General features: G+C 34.9%; 1 pseudogene; it reads right to left on the minus strand.

Moving 5' to 3' along the window:
- Positions 1–524: 524 nt before the first annotated feature.
- Positions 525–22,203, minus strand: part of LOC113043938 (glutathione S-transferase C-terminal domain-containing protein-like) — a 39,278-nt pseudogene continuing 17,599 nt past the window's right edge.

The following is a 22,203-nucleotide window of genomic DNA, read 5'->3' on the forward strand; positions in this document are numbered from 1 at the left end:
CTTTATTTGTTAAATGTTTAGATGAAGTCAAGATTAAAAGCCTTCTGAAATAAAAGAAAAACAAAATATACTGATTGCACAATTAGATCAAGCCATAATTCACAGCGATCCATGCTTTTGGAAAACAATTTGAGGAAAACAATTTAAAAGTTCAACCAATCATGTCATTCAATATCGGTATTACTTACTTTATTCTGTCAAACATAAAAGATGAACGATCTCAAGGATTGTGCTCTGCATTAAAAAGAAAAGTGCATGGTGATTTAAATGGCTAAATTCCCAAAGGTACAAAAAGCATCAATTCTGTAGGATGCATTCTTTTGTCAGTTCAAATCAACATACTATTTTGCTGTACTGAAAACAGTGACTAAAAATAATAAATAAATGAGGTCAGAATGATGTCAAATTGTAATGTTTGGGTTAACTATCCCTTTAAATGAAATACATACAAATATAAACTGTCCAAGTTAAACACTCGAGTAGTAACATGCATGAAAAACATGGAGGTATTTGTCGTCCTGACATGACGTGGGTATTTCTCGTGAGTCAGAGTTATCTTGTCCATATCCCCACTAGCATATTCTTCATTGGCGAGCAGCCCTCTGGGACCATGGTCATCAGAATACCCATGAGTCTCGGCAGCCCAGCTACGGTCCAAGTCCACCAGTCCCATACAGCGCTTCCCTGGTGATTAAGGGAGAAAAGGTTTGGAAATGAGACTAATTATGAAAAATTATCTTTATTGAGCACAGGCCGGAAATCTACGCTGAGGACATTATTCAGGTTAATTATGGTCAAGAAAAAGCCCAATTTTACTGAAACCTAAATGTGTCTTTAACAATTTTTTCTGAGATCTATTATCAGTCAATTAAATAAACCTCACACTTAAATTAATGCTCTGGTTTTACCACAGACATTTTAACCTTGAATCCGCAAAAAAAAAAAAAAAAAAAAAAAAAACACACAATGAGAGTCTATAGGGCAATACACTCTAAAGAGTTCTAAAGCATAAATGTGTAGCTCACATTTTTCATAAATTGCTTATACTGTATTAAGCAATTAGGACAAATGTGTGTTAAATGAGCTGTAAAAGTTGTCCCAATTGTCCTTAACGTTATATATATATAACTTTATAAGGTGGATGAACAAGATATTTCTAGTATCCTTGCACATCTAATGCAAAAGGGGTTGCATGAGTTTGCTAAATTCTGACTGGTAATATTTTTTTTTAAAGGATTTCAAATGTTTACCAAGGCTGCCTTTATTTGATAAAAAAAAAAAATGCAGTAAAAATAGGAGTTATTTTTACAATTAAAAATAACATTGATTTCTATTTTATATATTTATTTAAAAAGTTTATTCAATGTCAAATCCTTCAGAATTATCAATGTTAAAAACAGTTGTGCTTCTAATTTTGAAACCATGATACATTTTTTTTTTCAGGATTATTTGATGAAAAGAAAGATCTCATTTAATAAATTAATTTGAAACTTTTTTAAAAGTGGAATTTCAAATGACTTTAATAAAAGACATTTCTTTAAAGAGACTGTTATCTCAGGGGATAAAACAGTGAAACTTTAAGCAGTGCCTTTTGAAAACGCACTAACGACTTTAAAACAAACTTTACCATCTTATCAAACTGTAATTAACAGCTCATCTCAACGCAAAGATATCTGTCTTTGAAAGCTTTTGCAAAGTCTTGGCTTTGACTGACATGGCAGAGGAATCGGTGCTGGTTAGCATGTGTTTTGTGAAGAGGCTGAAAGGCTGTCATCTCACCAACTGTAAAAGATGGGCAGTGGAAAGAAAGATGACAGTGGCGTCAGATTTCTGTTAGAGTCCGATGAGACTGAGAGGCTGAATGTGTGCTGAGAAATTTGACGGAGAGAGAGGTCACAGAGCGGGAAGATGCATCCAATACATTGTTAGAGATTTACCATTTATACTAAACTAAAATGCTTCATAAGGGTTTATTGGTAACCTAGCAAGTGCTTTTGGTCCAGAGAAACATTTACAAAGGTTTTTGACTGTCCAAATGGAAGTGCAAACAATAAACCCTTATGCCATTTATTTTGTCTCAAAAGTGTACACTGAACCATTATATAATATATCTTTGTTGCAGCAAAAGCAATACCGAGCAGTGTTATTTTAGTATTACTGATTTTAGTTTTTATTAATATTTAATTTTTTTTTTATTTGTATAAGTTGTAAATTTTAATTTTAAAGGTGCTGTATGTCTTTTTTTTGGACTGCACTAAAGCTTAACATCTTACCAATTAATTGTCGTTCTGCAGAGTAAACTGACAGCCGTCTGGTCTGTGAACCTGCACAGGATCGTATACTCCTGTGGAAACCATATAACATACCGAAAACACGCAGACACATCAATAAACACACTTGCATCTAAATGTACGTGCACAAAAATATCTGAAAAACAGCATGCGTGCGGCCGAGCTAGCGTAAAATGCAGAGAAACATCGATGCATCAGATCGTTAGGGTTGTGGTGAGGGAACAAGCCATTTATCAACTCTTACAACCAGCCATTAAAGGCAAACCCAGTTCATTTTATATTAATCAATATACTCTTATTGCGTTTTTTGCAAGGAAGTTCGCAAAACGACTTCCTCTGCTGTTGATGACCAACGATGGCTTCAAGCCACCATTATTCTGCATTAACTGAGTGAAACAAGTGCTGATGGAAAGCAACGTAACAGCTCTGGCAGATTGATTCCTCCTATCAAGTTTAATCCTCTAGGCTAATAGCTGCGATCAATGCTATAATTCAGCATAACGTCTCAAAAACAGGCTTTAGCTAAGTGTTTCTAGAGCATTTTTAGTATTCGTACCAATAGGAAAACATTGCGTCGATTATGCTAGCTTGGAAAGAAGCACATAAAATCTTTATAAATTTTATTTTTGAACACATCAAACTCAAATCAAACACAAACATTTAAAAGAGTTTATTTTATTTTTTTCTGGGGAGAATTTCAATGCACTGAAATCTTTTATCAATGTATTTAGAGCACTGTGACTTTAAATCACAATGCAATGTATAACCTAGTCAAATTGAACTAACCAGAAAGAAAAGTATTTGTATCTAAACTGTGTGTAGATCCAATGTTGAGTGATATTTTCCTGTGCCAAAGTTGGTAGGGTATTAAGGGCGGTTGCCAGGTTTGCTATGTATCACACCTACAGTATCCTCAACGAGTCCAAACAGTTTAATTCATAATTCGGTTTGTTCAAACTCCAATGGCTATAGCAAAAGTGAGGTTTGTTTTGGCAAACACTACTAATTAAATGTCTGTTTGCTGTAGATCTACACTCAGGGAACTGCCTGTCTCTTTTAGGGCCCTATGTAGGTGATATCTCTGCAGGGGCCATGAGCGCAGTTTGAGAGAGGAGTCAAGTGAACACGGATGACTGTGAGATACGACTGATTAACCTCATCCATTATACTCACACTTCTGCCTCACTGTTCTGTCAGCGCCTGGAGATAAGACTGGGAAAAATACAACGTGCAACTACAGTACATGGGCACACTATTCCCAGGAAAACCCTATTTCAGCAGAGCTCGAGAAAAACAACAATGAAGAGAAGGGAAAACAGCTTAACAGATGTTTTCTGCTCCTCGGAATCTGTGTTGAAAATATAATTTTTGGTAACAATTTAGATTAGTCAACACTATTCAATTATCTTTTAACCAGCTGCTTATTAGCATGCAAATTACTAACATATTGGCTAATCATGTGTACTTATTAAGCATATATTAATGACTTATTCTGCATGACCCTATTTTAGATCCCAGAAACCTACCTAATACCTAAACATATCTACTACAACAACTACCTAACTTACTATGAAGAAGCAGCAAATTAGTTTATTTAGCTGTTTAAATCAGTTTATTGAGGGAAAATCTTAATAGTGAATGTGTGTTCCCTGAACTAAAGTGTTACCTATTTTTTACACTAATAAACACAGGTCAATATTTTAAATCTATATGGCTTTCAAAACAAAACACAACAAAGCAAAACAAAAAACAAAACACAAAAAAACACAACAAAGCAAAACACAACAAAGCAAAGCAAAACACAACAAAGCAAAGCAAAAACACAACACAACAAAGCAAAGCAAAGCAAAGCAAAAACACAACACAACAAAGCAAAGCAAAGCAAAGCAAAGCAAAAACACAACACAACACAACACAACAAAGCAAAGCAAAGCAAAGCAAAAACACAACACAACACAACAAAGCAAAGCAACGCAACGCAGAAACACAACACAACACAACAAAGCAAAACAAAGCAAATCAAAACTAAAAACAAAACACAACAAAGCAAAACAAAAAACAAAACACAAAAAAACACAAAGCAAAACACAACAAAGCAAAGCAAAACACAACACAACAAAGCAAAGCAAAAACACAACACAACAAAGCAAAGCAAAGCAAAGCAAAGCAAAAACACAACACAACACAACAAAGCAAAGCAAAGCAAAGCAAAGCAAAAACACAACACAACACAACACAACACAACACAACAAAGCAAAGCAACGCAACGCAGAAACACAACACAACACAACAAAGCAAAACAAAGCAAATCAAAACTAAAAACAAAACACAACAAAGCAAAACAAAACACAAAAAAACACAACAAAGCAAAACACAACAAAGCAAAGCAAAGCAAAGCAAAGCAAAAACAAAACACAACAAAGCAAAGCAACGTAAAGCAAAAACACAACACAACACAACAAAGCAAAACAAAGCAAATCAAAACAAAACACAACAAAGCAAAACAAAGCAAAGCAAAACAACCAAACAAATCAAAACAAAACAGAAAAAAATATGAATAAAAGGGTATTAGAACAGTGAATCAAAGTATTGAACATATACATAATCAATGATTTAATAATTTTTTTGTATATTTGATTTGTGACTCACTAAAATGACTTAGAATCTGCTCAAATGCTCACTTTACAACAGCTTTTTGTCAGTTTATTGTCTCAGCATTTTATTTATAGCATTTAACATACTATAGTAATTTTTCATCTAAAATGTCATGCAGACTGCAGATTCACTATTCCTTAATTTCTATAACACGCAAAAAAGAAACAAATAACTTTTTGCAAACTTTCCATCCATGGTCAGTAACTATAAAAAGAGCATCTTGAAAATAATTTGTTCAATAAATTTTTTTATTAATTCTGAAAACAAAGTGGTTCTGATTTTTTTTTATTTTTAAGTTTTGGATTCCCTTACCCTTTTTCACACTACATAAAAATGATATTTCATATGAATACAGGCATATTTTAAAAAGTAAAAAAAAAAAAAGATTAATGCTTCCCTGGCAATTAACTGAAATAAATGTTTCAAAAAATGATTCAACATATTTATTAAACACTATAATAGTATATAAATAATCCTACATTAACAATTGACATATAGCGTATTAGCATTAAGTCCTTTATTTTCTATACCAGGTCTCAAAAGCAGTCGAAGTTGGAAAACAAGGCATAAATATCTGCTTCTATCAGGCTAACGAGACTCATTCCAATTATAGTGTCAGTAGCTATAGTCAGTCATGAGCTGAACATGACTAAACACTGCTCTTCACATACATGAGGCATATTATGAGGCTCTCCTGTGGAGTTTTCTCAGAAGAGTCTCGCACTCAGGACCAGGCAGTGTGACGTCGCACACATGTAGGCGATAATGAAAAGAGTGAAAGCGAGGGATGAAACACTTACCTTACAGCTCAAAGTCTGTGTGAACCTCACTGACTTAATGAACTCGCACAAACACACTGAGGCGCGAATGAAAAATGACACGACGTTAAAGAAAGAACAAGTTTAAGGAGAGGACAGTCTATTCGGATCAAAGGAGATGCTGAAAACATTCTCTACAGACAAAAACACATGTAGCGGTTCAGTTGTGGAAATAAGCCGTGTGTAAACACAGCCGGATGTCTCTTGTAACACTTGCATGATAAAGAAGAGCTCTGAAGCTCTTGGAGATTATGTGTGTGGTAGGTATTGTTTGCTACATTAACTGTCTGTCATCAGGTCGCCCTTTCTGGTCTACTGTCGAATGCCACAAATGACAAATCACTGTCATGGCAAAAATAAAAATCATGGTCATGGAAAAATAATTTCCGACTGCTATTGCCACCCTGATGCTCAAGCCCCGCGGCGAAATTCCTGGCTGAGATAAAATGAAAGTTAACACCAGATTTGGAGAGAGATAGGTTGTGATTGGGGAAAAACTAATGACTGTTGGAAAGTGATTCTTACTGTTAGGAAACTTTAAAACACCCACTCTCCGTTTTACCTCATTTTTACATGTACTTGCCAACATTAAACGAGGCTCAGCTGTGATTGTTGATACAGGACTTTCAATTCTGAGAATGATGATGTGAAGTATAAGACAAAAACAGACCCAATAATGAATGTTTATTATGGTTAACTATTTTTGATCGTTTTCATTCATTCTTGTCAGTACTTTTTTCTGAGTATGCAGAGCTTAGCATTTAATTCTGTGGATTATTATAGATCTATACTGTCACTGTGTACTGTGGAATTAGGCGAACAAATGAAAAGAAAAATCTGAAACGCAGTTTTGACCTCTTGGGAAAGTTGAACTTGAGTGTGTTTTGAATGAACCCGTAGCAGCAAGGACTAATCACAATCCCCGCCAGCGCCTGGAGGCAGCGATCCAACACCGTGTCTGTCACCACTCCACACACATGCAAGGCCACCTGAAATAGACACAAGACACCAGTCACGCTGGCCCTTAACCAAGAGCTGGAGAGCAACCTACCACCACTGAGCAAGAAAATAATGTGTCGCTTATGGATAATAGTCTATGTCATTTTTCCGGGAAGATTTGTCAATTTTTTTTTTCAAAGAACTCTCTTATGCTCACCAAGCCATTTATAGTAAAGCAAAAATACACTACAATTTAAAATAACCATTTCTTCTAGAATATATAAGAAGAAGATATAATATAAAAAGATTCTTCAGAAATCATTTAATATGCTGATTTAGTGCTCAGAAGAAAACCGTAGAAAACTGTTGATACCTAATATTTCAATGGAAATCATTTTCTTTTCAGAATTTTTTGATGAATAGAAAGTTCAAAAGAACACCATTTATTTAAAAATAGAAATCTTTGTAACATTATAAATGCCTTTACTATCGCTTTGATCAATGCATCCATGGTGAATAAAAGTGTTAATTTCTTCTTTTTAAAAAAAAACTTTCTGATCCAAATTTTTGATATGTTATGAAATCAACTTGAATTGAATCAAATTAATTTACAAAAAAAATGCATTAAAATTTCATTTATACAGACACTAAAATAAATACATGAACATGTATTTAAATACATGAAGTTAAATACATGAACATTTTAAATGATCGTAATTAAATTAATTTTCTGATTCTTTTTATAGGGGTTAAATTAATATATATATATATATATATATATATATATATATATATATATATATATATGTATAATTTTTTTTTTTTTTAAGGTATAACTGAAATGGGAAGAATTACAGGTCTCATTAAAAGCATGAAATAGTTAATAGGAGAAAAGGTGGATCACACTTTATTTTAAGATCCAGTTCTCACCATTAACTATACTGCATTAATTAACTCCTAATTTGTTGCTTATTAATAGTTAGTTAAGGTAGTTGTTAAGTTTAGTTATTGATTAAGGATGTAGAATATGGTCATTCAGAATGTGTGCTTATAAGTACTAATAAACAGCCAATAAGTTAATTATACACATGCTAATAAGTAACTAGTTAATACTGGTTAAATAACTGGTCCCTATATTAAAGTATTACCAAAAGGTATAAGGAAAACATTTGATTAAACAACTTCACATTTTTGAAGTCATTCAATAAAAATAAAAAAATGGAGAAAATGCTACATACTGTAAATATTTTATTCAAAGATCACATTACCACAAACTTGTACCAGGTTGCTGTATATAAAACCAGATAAAATGAGTTATATCATTACAAATGTGTGTATTAGACTATTTTCCTATGCTCAGGGTGGTGTAAATCAATGTGTGTCAACTAAAAACCAGATTAAACTCTAGATTTCCGCCGGTTCTTGACCACATGTCCACACATCATCTCAAAGCTCTTCCCACCGTCCTGGATCTCGCTGTGGTCTCATTGATCTGTTAGTGGCTCAGGCACAGAACGAGAGAGAGAGAGAGAGAGAGCGCAGTCATACCCCATCACTGTGACACCGCATGACAGCAGACGTCTCTCTGCCTATTAGCAGGAAAAGTGGATCGAACAGCTTGATGGAGGGTAAAGAAAAGTCTTAGATGTCCTCACAGAAGCTCAAGTGAAGATCAAGCGATCGGCTCGGCTCACGGACCAGTGCCTGTATCCGACACTGTTCGGGTGAGAAACTGGAACAAATAATGCAAACTGTTGTCTCAGAGAGTGTGTGTGCGCACTGCCGACCAAATCCACGGATTAACACCCTTCAAATCCCCCATAAGAAGTTTTCCGGGGGAAATGTGGCCAAATCTCAGAGGATCAGCTCTACACGCCGCTTGGAGTTGCCATAGAGGAGGAAATATGTCTGTGAACTCTGTGTGGGAAAACACACAGCCTTAGCTGACATTTTATAAGCCGAGACGGAATAAATTAGGAAAAAGCAATATTGGCAAGGCGTCCAGTGTGGCTTGTAATTAAGTTCTCGAGACGCTAATTAGACTGAAATGAATCATAATGTCTTTTTAACAGGATCTGGAGTAAAGCCATTCTCAGAAACCCTGGGCAGGTGTTTGAGTATTCAAGGGCCACCCTTACGTACTAATCAGAATCCATTAACGCTGGGTTTCGGCTCTTTGAAGTAGACCACCTTCTCATAATGGGACTTTCCATTCACATCTGAAGCCAACAACAGCGTGCCGCATCACCACAACAAGCAAAATCGAGCGTGAAAACCTGGAGCTTTTGAAGACGTCAGCAGATGAATTTCTACAGTTAACAGTGATGCAACAAGACCACAATACTACAGATGGCGTCTCTTAAGAACGCCGAGAGACACTTTCAGAAGACGTTTTGTGAAAGTACAACTTTTCATCATTAACTGATGAAAAAAAAAAAAATCACAGGAATGCTGACAATGAGGGACGAGAAACTTTAAAGAGTAAATCAATGCACAACTGCTATACGACTTCAGGTACATCGCAGTATGAAAGAATAAATATAGCAAAAAACAGACAAAACCATTCACAAAATGAGAAAGGATCCTGGCAGATGCAGCACAATTGGAAAAAACTAAATTATTTTATAAAATACTTTACTTTTATGTAGCTATATAGTGATAGTATTATAAAGGATGAGGTAACACTTTATTTTAAGATGTCCTTGTTACATGCACTTATTATTATAATTACTATTATTATGTATGCAAGTAACCCTAAGACAAACCCTAACCATATTGTAAGTACATGTAGTTAATTAATATTACTCAGTACTTAACCTGTTAACGGTCATCCAGGTCAATAGAAAACTGTTTCACCTTAAAACAGTTTGTTAAAATGATCACTCTTGATAAGGATGTGAAGCAAACACACTTGAGCTTACATGATGAAATCACTCTTGGCATTCTTTGGGAAAGCGATTAGGCCTGAATCTATTTCTTTTTTCAATTGCAAAGAGGTTGAAAAACACTTTACAGTCATTCCAAGTCTTTCATCGGAATGTCGGATGCTCCGTCTCTAGAACAAATTTACAGTCATAATGAGACAAAGCTGGTGGGCCGTCTCCCAAGAGATCAGATGAATGTTGTTCAGCATGAGAAAGAAGCTCAAGTTTGTTTTTCCTTTGCAAGCAAATAAAGTGGAGTTCGCATCAGTTTTGTGTGGTCTCTTGTACTGGAGAATCCAACAAACAAAATAAATGAATGTTTTCTGAAAGCATTGGAAATACAAGACATTGACAAAGAACTTGACGTCAACCTCAATGCTAGTTTTTCCTCGTATAAATTATTCAGCATTGGATGGCAAAATAATAAAGCATGCTGCAAAAGCATATTTCTGTATTAGGTTGTTTTTTTTTTTAGCAGAATTTCCTTTCTGCTGATGATATTTCTTTTTGTTCACTTCAATAGGGGTAAAAACTTTTCTGTCTTTATAATTAAGTAGTTTGCCCGAGGTGTGGAAGGCACAGCTTCATGACTACGATGCAAGTTCATTACTCACAGCCACAGAACACAGCAGTGCACTTGTTTCACCATCATTCAACAGGTACAACAAATCAAGTTTGAACAAACAGCCCATAACTTCTCTTTTCATATCATTACCCACGTTTAGTCATTTTTTCCTGGTGTGTCTTAAAAAAAGGAATAGTAGCTATTTTCACATATCTAACCCTCTGGGAAACAATATTTCCCCGTTTACAAGCAGTTCTGGTTGTGCTGCTCTAGCAAGCAAAGCATTTTTATCATTTATGCTAATGAAATGTGAGGGATGCAAGATATTACAAACATTTAGAAACTCAAAGACGAGGTAAAATACAAATTCGATACCCCTTTGTCTCTAAACAGCTAGGCAATCAGTCTTATATTACCAACACACAATCACTTTCAAGAGCTTTCATATTAACTGTTGCTCAATGGTGGAATGATCTTCTAAACTCAGCCTAACATGAAAAGTCTTGAAAATCTGAAGACTTTCTGTGATGCTTCCTGTCTCTTGTAATCATAGAAGTTTTAGTAAAATCATGCAAATTCATGCACCAATTAATAATTTGGTAACACTTTAGAATAGGTAACACCTATTAGTTGCTTATTAGCATGCATATTACTAGAATACTAGTCATGCATTAGTGCTAATTGAGAACATATTATTGCCTTATTCCACTTGACCTTATTCTACATCCCTAATCTTACCCAATACCTAACAACTACCTTACTATTTATAAGCAAATTGTAAACTAGTTCAATAACATCATTTTCAATAACATGATGTCAACAACATAAATTTCAAGATTTTAGTAAACATTAAGTTTTGTATTTAATATATATATATATATATATATATATATATATATATATATATATATATATATATATATATATATATATATATATATATATATATATATATATTGCTTTTGCAAGAATGGAACATTCTAGAAGTTTCTGTAACATTCTGTAATATTCTAGTGCTTTCTGGAACATTTCAGAACATTGTGAGACTAGTCATAAAAGACAAATTCATCCAACATACACTTTTGATGTTTTGGAGACTCACTTTTGGTAACTCTTATGTTAATTTGATGTTAGCTTAGTATTATTCATGTACCATGCAATTCTTATGCATGATGAGTAATAACATATTAACTTGTATAATTGTTAGAATTTTTATGTTTTCATGAGCACCGTTAATTATACACAAATAGTAATGTATCATTAATTGAAACAATTAGTAATGTACCACAAAAAGTGATTTTCGTATTCAGCATGTCAAACTTCGTTAAGAAGCATAACAAAACTTATAAAAAATGTGTTTCACTGTGTTGTTCATTTTCAAGCCTGTGAGCCAAAATGTTAAAATGTTCCTGATAATTTCAGGTTTTCCATGAATGAGATAAACAACAACAAGCAAATAGAATAGTTTAAAGGGATAGTTCACGCAAAAATGAAAATTCTGTCATTAATTACACACCTTTTTGTCGTTCCAAACCTGTCAGACCTTCGTTCATCTTCTGAACACAGATTAAGATATTTTGGATGAATTCTGACAGCTCTCTGACCCTCCCATATATGGAAGCATATGGGTAGCAAAATTCATTTTGAAATGTAATTTGCAAAATGGCAATTAAATGCATTTTTTATTTATTTACATTTTCCCATATATATGTGCAAACTTTAGTGCAAAATGAAAATGAAAATTAAATTATATAATTTACATTTGACATTTCCTACACTAGTTTTAATATGTAAATTAAAAAACATATTTTAATGCTTTATAAGTTGCAAAATTAAAATGTATTACCCAAATTAATTCGATGTTTAACATGTCAATTTAACATGTCTTTTTGCTAATGTGCATCAATCGGAGTGTAAAACAGTGAGATGTTGAGGCAGGTGAAAAGCATTTGGTCAGTTGTGAATATTGACCTATTGTGCGTCCTGTTACTGAACCTTGATTGTATTGTAATGATGTACTGTAATGCATTGATATAATGATTGACAGGTTGGGGGCGTGATCGGCTCGAAATGCATTTTCAAATCCACATTGACTTAAACTATATTATTGTGTGGTATTTAATGAAAATGCAATTGAAACGTCTTAAGTGAACGTGTCAATGCATTTAAGAAAAATAAAAGACATTAAAATCAAAATATTTGCTACACCTTTGACTCAAAATGCGTTTTTTGAAATTCCCATTGCATTTTGCTACAATTATCTTGCGGTGTCACAATGAATAGTGTCCTACCCATAAGTCTTAATGCATTCAGGAGAAATGATATTTAAATTATAATTTTGTTTTTAATTTAAATATTAAAACTATAGGAAATGGCTAATGTTAATTATATATATAAAAAAAAATTTGCACAAAATTTTGCATGTATGGGAAAATGTAACTGTAAATACAGAAATACATTGCCATTTTTTATATTGCATTAACATTTTGCATATTATATTTCAAAATAAATTTTGCCACATGCTTCCATACCCATAGACCGCAAGGATCCTAACACGATATCCACAAACGTATTAAGGACAATCCATGTGACATCAGGGGTTCAACTGTAGTTTTACAAAGCTATAAGAATACTTTTTGTGCGCAAACAACTTATGCAACGTTTGTATGTGGATGCATCGTTTACACTTTGAGCTGAACATAATGTTGTTTACGCAAGTGATACTCTCATAGCTTCGTAAAATTACAGTTGAACCACTTACCACACAAGGATTGTTTTACTGATGTCCTTACTACATTTCTGGACATTGATTGAGTTAGGAACCTTTTAGAACTCTCGGAATACATCAAAAACGTCTTAATTTGTTCTCCGAGGATGAACGGAGGTCTTACGTGTTTGGAACAACACGAGGGGTGACTTATTAATGACAGAATTTTCATTTTTGGGTGAACTTCATTTTTGTTTAACAACTTAATGCAATTAACAAAATGTCATATCGCTTGCAGAGGCACTAAAAGAGTTTGAGGAATATTTCATCTCCACATGGAAAAACGTTTGAGGGGGGAAAAAAATAACTAGATACACCTAGAATGGTAAATTTGAAAAAAAAAAAAAAAACATTTTAGGTGACTGTTCGATATGAATTTTGCACGTTTCCCAAAATAAGCTCTACTCGGAGATACAGGTTTTAGCTTGGGGAAACAGTGAAGGTTTGATAAAGCCCCTTTGTGTGGGTAGCTGATAATCCCCTAACCCCGGCCGCATGTGAAGCTCAATACTGCAGCCGCAGCTCTCTGTGGAGATGAAGCTAGGGCTGCAGGCCCAAACATCTCATTACTGCCAGAAAACAAACACAACAACTGCAGCAAGCACATACTGTACTTCCTCATTTATTACAGACACAACGGTGTCCCCTCAAAGATTACACACACAAAAAAACAAAGTTTATTAATAAGCATTTTTATCAGAAAATATCCTGCGTTAGGTTTATTTTTTGTTATATATTATAATATATTTCTGTTTTAAGGTCAGAGATTGCTTAACACTGGTATAATCCAACTAGACTTCTGTAACAGAAACGTGCAGTCTTGTTTCTAATATGTTTGTGGTTACAACACTCCAGCAAATGAAAAGCTATGGAAGAACTGAATGCAGTCTGTTTGGATATGTTGGATGGTTCATCAGTCAAAATCACTCAAAAAGCAGAAATTAGAAACCTACTCACTTTGGAAGCAAAAAAGAAGGACAAACGTGAGGGTTAACTGCATAATTAATATGGATGGCAGGTAGAATCAAACATGCTGTGTCCCAGAATCCATCCTTTTCAACAGGCTTTACAATGCAAATGAAGAGACACCTATAACTTTTGGCAACAAAATGTATGCTCTTCATGTGAAATGATTGAAACTGCTCGCAGCAAGAAGAAATGCTGTAAGCAAAGATTAACAAAAGCAATTATCTCTGAAAGGCTATAAGTGGGGTCCAAATGTCTGAGATCACACTGAAAATAAAGGATTCAAAATACATTATGAATAATGCAACAAAGAAACACTATAAAATATTTAACCTTCATATTCAAAATGAAACAATGACTGCAATACATTTTTACACAAATTTATGAACTCACAATGCAATACAATTTTTATCACATTGTTTTCAACAAAATGAGATTTAAGCCAAATTAGTAATAAAAAAAGGTGTCCTTTTATTATTGAGTGGACAAAACGCTGCAAGTTTCTTTGAGAAATTAAAATAAGTAGAATAACATTACTAAACTGAAATTTTAAAACAAACCCTAAGTCAAATCTCTTCATATAAACAAACTAAGGCTTTGCTTGTGCTCTTTCCATTTACAATTAGAGGCAACCACTGCATTTTAATTATGATCCAAGCATGCAGCATGAGCATTTTTAATCTAAATTAAAAACTAATCTGAAAAAAAATCCTACCCCGACTGTATCGCGATTTGTTTAACATCTCAACCGATTTAAATCGTCACATATTTGTATCGATACTATTTATTAAATGATTAAAGACTGCACAATATTTAAGAATTTGGGTCTCACTATGTCAATATTATATTACACACAAACACATTCTTAAAAGTATCATTCTTGACAATAGCACAAATGCTGGATGAGTTACTTATGAACCAAATCCAACACACACATACACAATTACAACAACAAAAACACCTGTAAATACATTTAACACACCTGCTAAAAAAAGATTTCTGTGTTGTTCTTCACAGACAGATATCATGCATGCATACAACAAAATGTGGTGCTCACCCCAATGCTGAAGATCCCAGTGAAATAGTCGAGGTTTGTCTGGATGAAGCCCATGTTTGTCAATCCGAGCTGAGTGCTTCTGTCTCTGACCCTGACCAAAGACGCCTCTGTATTTTCAATGATAATAACCTGAGTGATAACAAAAAGGGGATATTTCAACATGCCACATATAATATCTTTTACAGTTTACTGGTTCATTGCCAAATTGCTCATTGATTCTCAAACTGCTCTTCTTAGAAAAGCAATTCTCTCCAGAAAATCAGGAGAGAAAACAAAGTACAGTACATCTTCTAAATGACTACCGAATAATCCACTGAACCATCAAATGTGTATTAGTGCTCAAAGAGTATTCTAATGCAGAGCTGATTTTCCTATTCGCACTGGTTAAAGTACAAGCTTCCCAACAAGGTCTTTGGGGAAGAAAAAAACCCAACAACAGTGTGGAATCAGTTTATTTTTCCAGTGTCTACAAATGAGGTCACCTGGGAGAAAGACAGATTTAGTTTCTCTTCTTTGACTCCTCTAACTTGAACGTGCTGCACTCGAACAAATCAGAAAGTCTTACCTGACATTTAAGAAGCGTGTACGCTAAAACAATCCCAACGTGCCCCTAAGAAAACAAAGAAAGAGAAAGCTGCAGAAGATCTTTAAAGAGCTCATCAGATCAAAGTCTGCTGACGAGAACACAGACGCCCATCGGAATATTGACCTGTTGCTCACAGGGTTTATATGTACAGTATGCACAGAATAACAAGAGCACTCCCTAAGATTACATGAGAGGAAAACAGATGCTTACTGACACACATACAGACTCTCGGAAGAAAACAGAATCAAGTCCAAGACATTTTTAAAATGTCAGAGTGTAACTTACCATGCCCCCCCCCCCCCCCCCCCCCAGCTCCATCACCATGGCAACCAGGTTGTTGAGATGCTGTTGTCTGCACATGGCACAGGCGTCTGAAATCTTACCTCGAGAAAAATGAACATTAAGACTGAGACGGCTAACAGCAACTCATGATTCTTAACAAAAGACACAATAAAAACGAGTGTCTATGCCACAAATGTTACATGAAATGGTAGAATCGGTCCATTAGATAGTCCAAATAACAGATAAATATAATTAAAAAAACTGATTGAGATAAATCAGATAACAGATCAAATAAAATAAACAGATAAAGAATAAAAAACAAACTTATGTAAAAAAAAAAGCTTAAATTATTTTATTATAAGATAAAAAAGAGACATGCATAGCTATGTACGAAACAACAGATTAAAATAAAATAAATAAAATGTAAAATGTAATATAAAATGAAAAACAATGGTTTTTGTTAAAAATGTTTTAAATGTAAATTATTTTATTATAAGAGAAAAAAATTAGACTGGCAAAGCTGTAGGACATAAAAGAAATAAACAAGATAAATATAGTTTTGTTAAAAAAATGTTTTAAGTTTCAATTATTTTAAGAAATGAAAAAGGTGGAATGATTCTAGAGACAACCAAAGATATGTGGGAAATAACAGACAGACAGATAGATAGACTAAAGATGAAATGCATTGTTATTAAGTGCATAACGGGTCAAGATGGGGTATACATATCATAAAAACTAAGACATGAGGTTGTCTAGTGATGAGAAGCGTTCTTGTCCTTCGCTCTGAACATCAGTATAAACAAGCTAATGAATAAAAACACCATTGGCTATATTTAGTATTCTTACAGTTCACAAATGGAACAGAGAACCACCAAGAAACACTTTCAGCTGTTATTAAACGGAGTGAGTTATTTCAACGGCTGTGTGAGAAATGTTAAAAGCTCTAGAAAATAGATTTTTACACCTTTTTTTTCCTGGCCACTCAAGTCGTCTCAAACTTTAATTGGAGTTGAAGGCTGTTTTCACACAGCCACACTCTCTGCCATGGGGAATAAATTTGCAGCAGATTTCCTGTTTTGAAGCGAGTGCTCAAGCTGCGTTGAAGAAACACCATCAATGTAATATAAATCACAGATGCGTCTGCTGTGCACTGCTGCGTTCATTTATGCACAACTCTCTGATGAGAGCAGAAGTGCTACCTGGAGCCAAATAGGAAACAAACCACAAAACAGCCTAGCAATGCTTTGTACCGTTTTGTTTATCATGTGCTATCAATGCCTGATAATTAACGTCTATGATTGTGACAGGCAACAAAAGAATCAGTCAGGCTCAGGTGAGGAAGAAAAGACAAACAGGCCGATTCTTTTGCAAAAAGAGGCCTGTGGAATTTGCATGTGCTGTGTTTCTCTAACAGGATTGAGCGCTATCAGAGTGGAGCAGATACGCGGTATGCAGTGAAGATGTAACTCATTAACTGAGAACAGTCTCTGAGAGGAATAAATCCAGAGGAATGTCAGCGTGCCGTCAAAAAGCCATCTCGCACACATCAACAGAATCAAATCCTTATGAAAACCTGCAATCCTTCCAATGAACAATGAGCTTTTGATATACAGTATAGATATATAGTGTTTTTGTTTTTTGTTTTGTTTTTTACCAGAGAAGGCAATGGATTAGAATACTAAAGTGAATTTGCTGATTATCGTAATTCATTAAAAGCACATGCAGATCAGAAGATCATTAAAAGGTATTAACATGAGTAGACAAAGAAGAACTGAATAAACAAAAAGGTGGCTTAAGTCTACATATTTATATTAACCATAACCACAAACCATTTTACAGATGAGACTGTCAATTACATCACCACATGTTCATTAATGATCCCATTAGTCTTATATTTCATAATTTGCTGTCCTCACACCACTGTCAAAAAGTGGCAAAAAAAAAACAAACAAACAAAAATTACATTTGAATCATGTGAATCCATAATTTGCTGTGCTTTCACCACTGTCAAATCAAAAGTGGCAAAATAGGCAAATAACTACTTTAAAAAAAACTATAAGCAAATAAGAAAGCAAGTTGTGAATCCTGGGAATCTCATTTCCCATAATTTGCTGTCCTGCACTGTCAAATCAAAAATGCCAAAAATCTGTTTAAAAAAACCTTCAATATGTAAATACTTTATGCAAACAAACAAGCAAATAAATAAGCGAGTTTGGATCCTGTGAATCTTATTTCCCATAATTTGCTGTTCTTTCACCACTGTCAAATCAAAAGTGGCTAAACTAAATATATTAAGTTAAAAGAAAGGTAAAGAAAAGAAAAGAAAACAAAAAGAAAAGGAAATAAAAAAAAAAAATTCTCAAAATACATAAAGGTCAAGCTCCTAAAAGCTGTATTCTGCAGACAGAAAACTCTGGCGCTGAGAGGGATGAAGGACGTTGACAGAATAATGAGATATATTGATCAGGCAGAGTTTTTAATTTCCCTGAGATTGCCAGGTTTGGTTCACAACCCCCTGCAGTCTTTTGAGACGCACAGAGAGAGTGATAGAGGAGACACTGATGATTGAGACGAGACGCAAGCAAGTTGTGTATATGTTAGGAAGAGAAAGGATGAAACAAACGAGAAAAGATCACAAGGTCCTATCAGAGCTGCACTGATATAATCATACACCAGTATTGCAATTCTTTTCCTCAAGATACTGCTTTTTCACTAGACTTTAGATCCATGTTTATTTATGTGCCCTTTCCTATATATTATGCAACAGTTCAATTAATGAAGAAATATGCAGGCTGTTTTAATAAGCTGATATTTCTCAGTGTGATCACCTGTGTACTACCTGTACTTCAGTTCCTCTGAATGACGTCACTAACAACAATACCATCATGTCCAGTAATGTATTGATCTTTAGGGGTGGTTATCTCAGCTACCTTACAATGCTGGTTTAAGACACTAGTTTTTCCATTAACTGAACTGTAGGAGATAACATAATAGGAAAACAGAATTAAAAATCTGATTGCATCAACACAATACTGTAAGATATAATAATAGGCTAATAATAATAATATCATAATCTAGAATTAAATCATAAAAAATCTATATAATAATTATATTTGCTTGTATGCTCACCAAGGCTACATTTATTTGGTTAAATGTACAGTTAAAACTCTAATATTTGTGAAATATTATTACAATTTAAAACGACTGCTTCTATTTGAATATATTGTAAAATGTAATTTATTCCTGTGATGCAAAGCTGAATTTTAGCATCATTACTTCAGTCTTCATTGTCACGTGATCCTTCAGAAATCATTCTAATATGATGCATTTTTCTCAAGAAACATTTCTTATTATTATCAGTATTGAAAACTGCTGTGCTAATTAACATTTTTTGATGAACAGATAAAAGAACAGCATTTATTTAAAATAGAAATCTTATGCAACATTCGATCAGTTTAATGCATCCATGCTGACCTTTTAAACAGTAGTGAAACGAAACATGATTCAGAACAGCAAATTATTGCAAAGTGCAATGCTCCCACTGAACTTGCACTTTTAAAACCGACAGAAAAGAGGATGAGAAAATGATAAACAGCGTCTCTCAGCTTATAAGAGCTTCCGATAGCCTTCCAGCCAGCGAACCAACAGGAGAATATTTTCCAGCAATCCAGACCTTAATTTCCTTCCTTTCTGCAGTAAAGTGTGAATGTGTGAGCGTGAGCAGGGGAGGGGGAACACACCAAAGCAGAAGAAAACAGGCCCCTCGAGTGGACGATCTGAATAGCGTGTTCAAGTGGCTACATCTGTGTTTGCGAGATGAGGAGAGGCCTGAATGAAGGCATTTAAGGAAGAATTGTTCAGGAGGACATCCTCAAGGTTGTTTTTCTGCTAACTATTCACAGTCACAGCTTCAGTGAGCAACTGGGAGCTCGAACAATATATACAGAGTTATTAGATAAAAGGCCCAAGTCAGTGTCGTAAAATCACTTGGAGCACAAAATGTGATCATGCCACCCACCGTTGCCTTCCAAAGCTACCTTTCATGAACTGAAAAAGCAAGCACCTTATTGGTGGGCCACATGTCCACCTCAATATACAAAAGTATTATAACTTAAAGCATCACTTGTGTTATTTTAGTAAGTAGAGTTTTTGATTATTTTTCACTCTATTCTTCACAATGTATGCAGTTAACAATGTAACATGCAAATGAGAACAAAAACACTAATGAGGGAGTGTAATTAGGCAATAACAAGAGGATTTCAACACAAGCCACATTTTGCTCACATTCTGGCGTCTCGGTCTATATAAATCCATTCAAAAAGCAAATGTGCCGTTTTCTGCTTAAATATACAGATTTGTACTTTCACAGAGAACTGAGCCAAACCTCAAAGACTTGAGCTCAACCATTTACCAAACAAACGTTTTGTTCTTGCTCTTCTGGATACTATGCAGTGGCACAAAACAGTGAAACCGGAGCTCAAGATGGAATGCTGCGAGATGGAAAGTAACAGAGCCATGGAGAGGTTAGAAACAGGTCAAATTTGTATTAATTGCTTTTTTGACATCTGATCTTCACAGCTAAACACTTCTAAAAACAGTTCTACTTCTCAAAAACTGACACATTTAGGTCAATCCATGCAAGGTTAATCCTCAAAGTAGGCAAACAAGAGTTTGAAAGCATATTTGCATTATCCAGCGTGTCTGCGAGACACTCCAGACAGACATCATGACGCGGCTCTGTTAAATTAAGTCTAAAAGATTAACCACACAAACATCTGCATTAAAACACATACCATGATACTGAAAACGAAAGAAGCCTTTCTAAAAGTCTTTATCAAACTTTTTTAAAAACTACTAAAGAATTCAAATCAATTAAATAGAGTAGAATGAATACTATAATATTTTTAATTGTGGCAAAACACTACGTCACAGATATACTGACTAAATATCTATTAGCCTGTCCTCAAACAAAAACGACCATATAGGTCGTTTGTGCAAGCACCTTATTACGACCTATATTTACGTTTTAAAGTCTAACGGGCATAAAAATAATGAGAGTATTGCGTTGCGTCTGTCATCATGAAATGATGTATAATGTCATTACCAATCAAAACGCACGTTTATTTAAATGAAATGCGTTGGCTTTTTACACCATTCTCACAGTATTTCCTACATATTTTACTAGGTGGCTTATTCGTTCGAATGACCACACCTAACCCCACCCTAAACCTAACCCTCACAGAAATCATGCTAAATTATGATTTATTGAGAATATACATTTTCGTGCACGTCCATTCCCTGGGATCGAACCCATGATAGCATGATTACAAATCAAGGTATAACACAATAATCTACCAACTGAGCTATAAGCAGTATAAGCTCTGATGAGTCGTATTTCAGGGATTTGGACAAACGACCTATAAGAGCGTATTGGTTGGAGGACAGGCTGACTTTTTGATAGTGAACTAGCATGGCACTTACCATACTTCACGTCCAAAACAAAGGTTTTGCTGTGATATTTGATTGAAAAGAGAGCGGAAACAGAGCACAAGATGTATATCCACAGATATCACATGATTCTACAAGTCAACCCAAACAAAAAGAAAAAATGAGACACAAAAAAGAGCATTAGTTATTGAATGCTTATGCAGCCTGCGGGTCATTTTCCAGGAATGCAGAGACATTTTCAACTGGAGCATCTAACGGCCTTTTAACGACCTCTTAGTGATTTCAAAGAGAACATGCACATGAAGTATGACAGGAAAGCTGTTTTCTGACAAACTAAAGGCCTGCGCCTCCACGATTACATTGTTCAGAGGAAACTGGAAGAGCTGTGGGGATGAGGCGGCACGGCCAGCAATCCTTCCCCAGCCCTGAAGCTCTCGTTTGGAGACAGACACATTTGCTGAGAGAGAAAAACAACAGCTGTATGGCGAACACGTCCATAATAAAGCATGAGCGGCGGCGCTGGTGCGGCCCATCTGGCTGGGCTCACGTTTCCAGGGATTGTGTGGGAAGGCTGTGGGGGAAGTTAACGGAAGCTCAGAGCCGCTACCATGAAGTGACTCTGAGGTTAACCAATATAGGGAAACTCATTAGTAAAGATGGCAGCTTGATTAGTGCAACCCGTTATTGACTTACGAGCTTTTTGTGGAAGGGCAATGAAATAAAAAAGGGTAATAAATGAATACGGAACCTTCATTCTCACAGTGACAACGAGCAATTAGAGTCAATGTTTATTCTGCTCACGTACAGCACTGGGCGAGTCTGCTTTTGTTTTCCCTCCAAAACACTTCAGATCGTCCCCCCAAAGGAACCGCCACAGGTCAGTCTGTCTCACAGGGGCACAGAAT

The sequence above is a fragment of the Carassius auratus genome, chromosome 26 (genome assembly GCF_003368295.1).
Source record: "Carassius auratus strain Wakin chromosome 26, ASM336829v1, whole genome shotgun sequence".
Classification (NCBI taxonomy): Eukaryota; Metazoa; Chordata; class Actinopteri; order Cypriniformes; family Cyprinidae; genus Carassius; species Carassius auratus.